The sequence below is a fragment of the Sorex fumeus genome, unplaced genomic scaffold (assembly GCF_029834395.1).
Source record: "Sorex fumeus unplaced genomic scaffold, SorFum_2.1 ptg000044l, whole genome shotgun sequence".
Lineage (NCBI taxonomy): Eukaryota > Metazoa > Chordata > Mammalia > Eulipotyphla > Soricidae > Sorex > Sorex fumeus.
Window position 1 is genome coordinate 63,083,570 of NW_026606101.1, and position 8,081 is coordinate 63,091,650.

Sequence of the window (8,081 nt, forward strand, 5' to 3'; positions counted from 1 at the left end):
GGGCACCACAGGTGAAAATAGTGTAAATGGGGGGGAGGGGTGCCCACAGCATAAGACTAGGGACTAACCCATAGGACATTGAAGCCACAGGAAGGAAACCAGGTCAGAAGGGGGCCAGGGTTGGAGAAAGGCTGAGAAGCACCGTTCTAGAGTATAGAGTGGTCACACTAAAGCACATAGACATGCACACTCATACACAAACCCCATGCTCACACACACAAAACATTTGCATACACTCACACCCACACCCACTCACATACCCACACAACCATACAGACATCCACACCCATTCACATTCATACACTGATACACACCTAAGCACATTCCAAGTGTGCACTCACATACATTCACATACTCACACATGAAACAGTAACAGTTTCAGTAGTGCAGCAGGGATGGGAACTAGCTGCCAAAGATGGGTTTATTAGTGACGGGGCATAAAAATAAAGACAAGGAGAAACAATGCTCTCTTGAGAAATAAGGGCGAGAAGAGAAGGGTCAGTGTGTAACTATCTTCTGTAAAACGTGAAATGTTCTGTAAGTGTATTTATGTTTCCTTTACAGAACAGGCGGGGAAGAAGAACAGAGAGGAGGTGGACCAGGTTCACATACAGGGTTAGTCTTGGCAAAATGGTTGCTTGCTGCAGCTAGGGAAAGAGACCTAGCAACACCCCTAATCTCCCGTGTTCACAAGGTCCTTCCTGTGAAGTGTGAGGGTCTCGCCCGGTTTGCATGCTGCTGTGACGCCAGTAGGCAACCCAGCCTGGTATGGAAGGAAGTAGAGCTTGGCACAGGCCTGACTATCCCTGCTCCCTGCCTTCCAAGGACACCCAATGCCTGTGACACAGCTACCGCCCCCTGTCGGAAAGAAAATCGCACAGATTGATCATAGGTTTTTTCTCACATAGGAGAAAGAGTCAGTATCAACTCGATTTTAACTACAGTCACTAGTTTTAGGGTTTTTTTTTAAGTTACAATTACAAGTTGTTTTTCTTATGACTATGATAGTATGACAGATCTGCTGAAAAATCCAAAAAAAAGAAAATCCGGCATATTAATGCAGGCCGCTCACCACGAACTTTAGGGTCTATTATTACATTCTGGCCTTTGTCTATATCTATCCCTTTATAAGTTTTAGCACTGAAATCAGATTCCATATGCTCTTTTGCCAGTTTCCATACATTCACTATAGCTTGGAATTTTTTTCTGTATCTAACATGTTTCCTGGCTCCATGTTATTATTCTGTCGCTTGGATGAGCACGATTAATTATCCATGCCTCTTTTGTGTGTAATATTACAGAGCAGGATCCAAATTCCTTATTTTAAAATTTGAAAGTAAGAAATTGTAAAAAAAAAATAACATTTCATAGTTGACAAATGTAGTTTACATTGATGTAATTTATTCGATGAGGTCTAGAACCATTCCCCTTCAAAATCAACACTTTCCAATTTTGACAACAATTATGAATAGTTACATTAAGTGGACAAAAGACAAAAGTGAACAAAATAGACCTTTGTCACTTTAGGTCAAGTTTTGCAACCCAATGAGTTGGTTCCAAACTCATCAAAAAAATCCTTTGTTTTCCTGCACTTTTTGGATTTCAGAATTTGGGATTCATATTAGGCTTTGAAGACTGGCTTGTTCTGCAGTCCAACTGCTTCTCAACAGCTGCGGTGTTCTATCGGATAAGCATTAACCACAATCTGGGAGGAGAAAGAAAAATAAAATTATGATGAAAATTCCCAACCAGGGAAGAGTGCGAGGTCTGGAAGTCAGCTCAAGGGCAAAGAGCGGATGTGGGGCAGGATGTCAGGGAGAAGGTGTCGGTAACAGAAACGCCCTGGCAGGGGCCAAGGTGTAAATTGCCACAGAGCACAGGTCAACAGCTCCCCAGTTCATTTCACACCCACCCATTCCTAGAAATTCAGCTTAAGAATCAAGTGTAAGCCCTGTGACATCCAGGTACCTTTCAGCCCATAGGGGGAAAAAAAAGAAACTTCACTCAGTGAGGACGAAGCCTCCAAAGGAACCCCTGCTGGACCTCCCAAGATGCCAGGAGAGGCGAGAAGGGCAGGTGCTTAGAAACAGTCAGCCCTGAGGAGCAGGAGCACAGTCTTCTGTGGAGGCCTGGCCCGGGGGCCCCATCTCCTTCCTGTCCCAGTGTCAAGTGTGGTTTGCTGTCAAGTGGTAGCAGGTTCAGCCACAGTCAGGGGAGAGAGAGGGGAGAGGCCCTGCAGTGGGTCTTGAGTTCTGGAAGACGATATGCTCAAGCTACTTTCAACTGGGCTGCAGAATGAATGGTGGGGACCGGGGGCAACTGGGTGGTGCAAGGCCTGCTGGGAAATGTGTGTTTCAATTGGCAGTTGGGCAGTTTAACCACAAGCTGGGGGCAGGGTGGGGTCGACCCAGGAGGGAAGAGGGGTAAAGAGGAAACAGAAGCATTTTTTTTCCCTCTCACATCAGCAGAACTAAAAGATAAACCAATCAGATCCAATTACTGCCCGCCTGGCCCTGAGCTCAAAAGCTATGTGAAGACCTCCCACTGCTTCACAGACCCTTCCTCTATTGTGGCTCTTACTGTGCCAGTGACAGGGAGACTCGAGATTCATGGCACCAGGGAGAAGGGATTGCCAAGAACAGCTTGCAGATTCTGACCTAGAGGGCACTCCTGCCTTCCGGGTTACCAGGACTACCTTATTGGGGGTTTCGCTGAAAGACTTACCTCCCTCAAGCCCCAGTGAATTCCATTTTATTTCATTTACAGTTTCTACGAATGGGAAATGACACGTGATTCCTCCTGAAATCAGATTTCTGGTCATTATAATGAGCCTAAACCCAGCAGAAAGCTACCTCAAAGCCTAGTGTCCTCATTCACAGAATAAGTTGGTCTCGACCTAGAATTGTGAGAGCAACGGAAGCCAGGGAATTCTGGGGAACTCACAGCAGCATGTATACATACGTATTTTTATGACCATGTTCTGATAGCTGTTTTTTGGGTTTGTTTGTTTGTTTTTTAACGGCATTATGGTGCTTTTCAGATAAAGCAATTCACCTTGCACCCATGTGTGACAAAAGAAGGAGAACCTTCGGCCACTGATGTTCACATGAAGAGAACAGACTGACTTATATAAAGAATTCATACAGCTCAATAAAAGACACCTGGGCTTTATTTTATTTTCTGTGTGTGGGTATAGTTTTTGGGCCACACCCAGTAATGTTCAGGAGCTAACTCTCAGTTTGGGGGGCCATGCAGTGCCAGGGATCAAATTGGGGCCTTCTGGATGAAAACCATGCCCTTCTCCTGCTGAACTGTCTCTCTGGTCCTCACTCAATTTTACAATAGGCAATGTGTAAGGACACATTTTCTCCAAAGATAGTCAAATGGCCAAAAAGCCTTAGAAGAAGCTCAACATAACTTTTAATCAAGGAAATGAAACTGATGACCACAATGAGATACCATTTGACACCCATTTATCACAGATGCTAAAAATTAAAAACCAGAACAAGAGATAGTACAAGGATGAATGTGTTTGCCTTGCCCTCAGCTGACCTAGGTTCAATCCCCAGCACAGTATGTGGTTCCCTAAAACCCCACCAGGATTCATCCCCGAATACAGAGCCAGGAGTAAGTCCTGAACACTACTGGGTGTGATGATCCCCCCTTAAAAAAAGAAAAAGAAAAGAAAAGAAAGGAAAAAATAGCATATAACACAAAGATGAGGAAAAACTAGGACCCTCACACACTCTTGGTGATAATATAAAATGATGCAGAAACTTTGGAGAAAGAAGTTTGGCATTTTCTTAAAAGGTCATCATATAGGGCTGGAGTGATAGTACAGCAGGTAGGGTGTTTGCCTTGCACACAGCTGACCCAGATTCGATTCCCAGCATCCCATCCCATATGGTCCCTGGAACACCGCCAGGAGTAATTCCTGAGTGCAAAGCCAGGAGTAACCCCAGTGCACTGCCTGTTGGTCCCAAAAAGCAAAAAAAAAAAGGGGGGGGAGATCATCATATTACTTAAGAATAGAGTAGAAATTTCTTTTTTTTTTTTGACTTTTTGGGTCACACCTGGGGATGCACAAGGGTTACTCCTGGCTCTGCACTCAGGAATTACCCCTGGCGGTGCTCAGGGGACCATATAGGATGCTGGGAATCGAACCTGGGTTGGCCATGAGCAAGGCAAATGCCCTACCCTCTGTGCTATTGCTCCAGCCCCTGGAGTAGAAATTTCTATTCCTAGGTATTCCACAGAAATAAAAATACACATCTACAAAAATTGAACATAAATATTGGTAGCAGCAGTATTCTTGATAGCCCTAAGGTGGAAACAATGTGAATATCAACAGAAGCATGAATCAATAAACAAAATGTGATATATTCAAACAGTAAAATATTATTTGACCATAGAAAAGAATAAAGCATCAATCCACACTACAACATAGATGCAACCTGATAGCATGTTAATTATGGAAGATCACTATTACCTGATTCCATTTACATAAAAAGTCCAAGTAAGCGTATCTAGAAACAGAATGTTTAGCAAGTCTGGGGGTTTAGGGAACACTGCAGAGTCTGCTAATGAGTATAGAGTTTCCTTCAGAAGTGATGAAAATGTTCCAAAAATAACTTCTGTGATGTGTGTTGTGTGCGTCAAAGAAGACATTGCATCACACATCCAAGGTGTTTGGCATATGGAGTTATATCTCAACAAAGCTATTATATATAATAAAGTAAGGGACTGGAGAGATAGAACAGTGGATAGGGCACTTGCCTTACACACGGCCAACTTGGGCTCAATCCCCAGGACCACATATGAACCCCCAAACCTCTCTGGGAGTGATCCCTAACCAGAGCCAGGAGTAAGTCCTGAGTACTGGTGGGTGGGGCCCAAACCTCCTTTGATAAATAAATGAATAAAGTAAAACTGAACCAGAAACGAACAGAATTTGCTGCCTATGTTTCTTGTATGGGCTGGAGCGATAGCACAGTGGTAGGGCGTTTGCCTTGCATGCAGCCAACATGGCCGACCCGAGTTCGATTCCTCCACCCTTCTCGGAGAGCCTGGCAAGCTACCGAGAGTATCTCGCCTGCACGGCAGAGCCTGGCAAGCTCCCCGTGACATATTCAATATGCTAAACACAGTAACAACTAGTCTCACGATGGAGACGTTACTGGGCCTGCTCGAGCAAATCGATGAACAACGGGAGGACCGTGACCGTTTCTTGTATAACAAAGGGAAAGACACAATTTTCTCAGAATTTTTACAACTCAGAATGAAAAACGTATTGCTTAAATTGATACTCTTCAGATATCTGGAAATACATTTATGTAAAACGTCTTGTTTCCTTACCATCTCCTAAGTGAGAGCGATAGAGCATTTTGATGATACTATCTTGAATTTGCTCAAGTTTTCTTTGTAGTCGGTGCATGTTTCGTGGGTATATATTTAGCTTTTCAAAGTAAACCAAATCCACCGCTATTGAGCTCTTCCTTTGACACCTGTTTGAATGTTTTCACGTTAGACTTTGAAGATCTTTGTTTATTCCCTCCCCCCTTCCCTTCATTGTTGTTGTTGCTGCTTTTGTTGTTGCTCTGACCCCAGGGTCGCACCTGTGCCTGACTGTGGTCTAACACCGGTTTATCTGTGATGCTCACCAGGTCACCCAGCAGGTCGAGGTACTCGAACAATCAGCTGCTGTGCACAGCGGTGATGCCAGTCAGGGTTTGCACGGCAGTTGTAGTGTTCACACACATCCTGCCTGGAACTTGCACGCAATCATGGTTGTGGTGCTATCAGGTATTTCTGAGGTATTCACACATGTCCCGCCTGGGGCTTGCACACAGCCACGGTCATGGTGCTCACCAGGTATTCCTGCTCACACACGTGTTCACCCCTGTGCTGCAGCTGGAAATCACTTGTGGTGCCAGGGATTAGACAGCAGAGTGCAGAGAGCCAGGAGTAAACTCTGAGCATCGCCTGGTGTGACCCAAAACAGCAAAAAATAAAATAAAAATACAATTTAAAATGACAATGTAGGGCCATGTACTTCGACCCTCAGTGCTGATTCTGTCCCCAGCCCTACACATGGTCTCCCAAGTATGCCAGGAGTGACCCCTGAGCACAGGGCCAGAAGTAAACCCTGAGCACCACCAGGTGTGCTTCCGAAAAGAAAACAAGAATGCAAAAATGAGAGTCCACTGAGCTGGGGAGACTTGGTTCAGCCTGCAGAGCCTGTGTTCTAATCCAGGGTCACCAGAGCATCACTGGGAGAGACTTGCCCCCGAGCTCAACAGAGAGATGGAGATGGCGGTGCACTGGCCTGGTGGAAAGGACCACTTCGGGGGCAGGGGAGGGGGGCGTAGGCAGAGACTTCTCCTCATGGACCATAGTGCTGGCGTTCCAAGATGATATTTTGGGGGCTCTACTTTAACATTTGGATATATAAATTCTGGAAACATGTAAAAGAACAGGAGGTCAATGCTACCCCATTGAGAATAATATATTGTTTCTTTCAATGAGGTATTAGAAACATGTCATAAAATGTATGTCAGTATTTATAAACAATAAATTTTGGTAAGTGAAATCCTTGCAGAGCAAACTTAAAAATTGAGAGAATTAACTTAGGGGGATCTGGACGAAATTCTTGCAGCTGGGATTACAGTTGTTATGTAAGGCATTGTATTCTATATAACTATCACCAATAGAGTTGTTTGATAGAAAATACTAGTAAGATTCTAGTGGTCTGGGTTAAATGGGTGAATTTCAGATCATCTCAGGAGGGGCAGGAGAGAAGATAGTGAAGTGAGCGAGGCATTTGCCTTGTACACAGCAACCCAGGTCAGTCTCTGGCACCCAAGATGCTCCCTTGAGGCCCACTAAGAGTGATCCCTTATGCCAGCCAAGACTGCGCCCTCACACTGCTAGGTGTGGCCAAAGCCCTCTTCCTCCCAAATTGGGGTGTATTATTGTTTTTAAAGATTAATTAAATCATCACGAATTACAAAGTTATTTCTGATTGAGTTTCAGTCATACAATGTCCAACACCAACCCCTTCACCAGTGTCCACTTCCCTCCATCAGTGTCCCCAGTCTCCCTCCCGGCCCCCTGCTGCTCCTGTGGCAGGCACTTTGGTCTTTTTCTTTTCCCTGTTAGGCGCAGTGGCTGACGATTCTCTTACTAATAGGTACCATGCATGTCACTTGACCTCCTCTCAGCACCTAGTCCTGATCTAGGGTGACCACTTCCCTCTATCATCGTTGTAGTGGTCCCTTCCCTGACCACCGCCCCTCCGCCTCCTCACCACAGTGGCAAGCTTCCTACTCAGGACCAGTCTCTTGGTCTTCATTTCTACTGCCATCAGGCATCATTTCTCTCCTACAATGTTTCTTTATATGCCACATGTGAGTGAGATCATTCTGTCTGTCCCTCTCGCTCTGACTCACTTCATTCAGCACGATACTCTGCAGATCCAACGATGTTGCACAAGATGGCATGACTTCATCTTTTCTTTCAGCCGAGTATATCCCACTGGGTCAGTGTGCCATAGTTTCTTTATCTACTTGTCTGTTCGTGGGCACTTAAGTTGTTTCCAGATTTTGGCTATTGTGAAGACTGCTGCAATGGACATAGGAGTGCAGATGGCTTTTCTGCACTGTTTCAAAGTTTAAAAATAATTTTTTAAAAAGATCATCTGAAGGAAATGACATTTCTCTCAGGCCTAGGATTCTTTCAGTCATATGAATGACTGCCAATATTTCATAGGAAGTCTGTTAAGAAACAGATTTCTAGCAGCTGTCTGTCAGAGGCCACCCAGAGCACCCTCGGTGCTGAGAAGCTGTGAATTAGCAATGACATGGATTCAGTGCCTCAGTGACCTCATTTGTAAACATTGACACTAAATACTAACTGCTTCACAGACTTGCGAAACGTTAAACAAGTTAATACCGCAAACGCTAGAACAGGTCTGACGCAAACTCAGAGCTCAATACATGCTAGTTCTTTGTGGGATTATTGGGATGAAGCCCATTGTTCTCCCAACGCCCACAAAAGGTCAGCAGGCTTACGCAAACTTTTCA

At 44.7% G+C, this 8,081-nt stretch overlaps 1 long non-coding RNA gene across 1 annotated transcript; it reads right to left on the reverse strand.

Annotated features, from left to right (window-relative positions):
- Window positions 1-1,457: 1,457 nt before the first annotated feature.
- LOC130030795 (uncharacterized) lies at window positions 1,458-7,638 on the reverse strand. Its single transcript, XR_008793479.1, has 3 exons — window positions 7,449-7,638; window positions 5,356-5,504; window positions 1,458-1,705 (listed from the first exon to the last, which is right to left on the reverse strand). It is a non-coding gene; the product is annotated as an uncharacterized LOC130030795 (long non-coding RNA).
- Window positions 7,639-8,081: the final 443 nt, after the last annotated feature.